This window comes from Tupaia chinensis, unplaced genomic scaffold (assembly GCF_000334495.1).
Source record: "Tupaia chinensis unplaced genomic scaffold, TupChi_1.0 Scaffold000644_1, whole genome shotgun sequence".
In the NCBI taxonomy this organism is placed as follows: domain Eukaryota; kingdom Metazoa; phylum Chordata; class Mammalia; order Scandentia; family Tupaiidae; genus Tupaia; species Tupaia belangeri.
In genome coordinates this window covers 6,763,840-6,765,046 of record NW_006160165.1, presented here as the reverse complement: position 1 = coordinate 6,765,046, position 1,207 = coordinate 6,763,840, and the positions used below count along the sequence as shown (strand labels likewise).

The following is a 1,207-nucleotide window of genomic DNA, read 5'->3' as shown; positions in this document are numbered from 1 at the left end:
CCTGCCAGCACCCGGCCACGGGCTCCCTGCTGCCCTGATCTCGAACGGGCCCACCACACAGGTCAGATTGCAGCGGGGATCCGCGGCCTAGGCCCTCGGCGTGTGCTAAGTGACGTCCAGTGCCAGGCCGTGGCCCGTGGGGCCGTCTTTGTCTCCTCCCACCACAGCACTGTGCAGACTCGGGGCACTCACAGACAGCGGCCTACCCGCCGTGGGAGCCTCGCTCTGCGCGGTGGGTGCTGGTCTGCAGAGAAACACCTAACGGGGAGGCTATTGGCGTCCAGAACGGCTCAACTCTCAGCACCCTCCTCCCATGGTGCCTTCCGGCCTGGCCTTGGGTCCCACCCACTCTCTGCCAGTCTCTGTGACACGACTTGGAATGAGGAAGATTCCAAGGGAAGGGACAAGCGAGAGGCGCCATGCGGTGTCCCCAGAGGACGGGCTCAGACCACAGTCCTCTCCGGGATGCGGCCGTCCTCTGTGGTAGTTGGTTCTGGGACAGCTGACAGCAGAGCCCTGCGGGGTCCAGGACGTCCAGACCCGTTACGGGCCAGGAACACAGCACAGACCCGCAGCTCCCCAAGGCGCCCTCCGCCCGCGCCCATCCAGAAGCCCGGGGGCCCTCCCGGCCATGCCGGGGGCACTGGGATGGTCTTGCTAGTCCTGAGTGTGATGGCCTGGGTGCTGGCCCCTCTTGGGCGCCATCCCCCTGCCAGAGAAGCAGCTCGGTGCTCCCCATGCCCCGGCTCAGCCTGGCCTGCACAGGCCTTGAGGATGGCCTGGGGTGGTCTGAAAGGCCACCCACCGTGCAGCCTGTTGGCAAGGGGCGCGTGGAAATGGCCGTTCTGGTGTGCGGACCTCCGTGCTCACCTGTCACCCGTGCAGGCCCATGTGTCCCGGCCACCTCTTCTCAGTGTCTCCCGCAAAGTAGCACACACCAAGGGGATTTCCAGCGGGCTCGGGACCCTGACAAGCCCAGTGGAAGGACAGATGCCAGACAACATCTGGGACGGGAAGTGCGAGCCAGCGAGCAACCGCGGGTGTCAGTGCGACTTGGCAGGCACCGAGCGGGGCACGCTTTCAGAACTGCTGTCCACACGGAGCTAAAATTCAACAAGTCCTGTGTCTTTTTTTCCCCCATAGGACATATGTGCTCCCCAGAGAGACACAGAGAGAGGGAAAGTGAGAAATTACCCCGGGAAGATGG

General features: G+C 64.5%; 1 protein-coding gene across 1 annotated transcript in view; it reads right to left on the bottom strand.

Moving 5' to 3' along the window:
- Window positions 1–1,207, bottom strand: part of F10 (coagulation factor X) — a 21,432-nt gene that overhangs the window by 4,806 nt on the left and 15,419 nt on the right.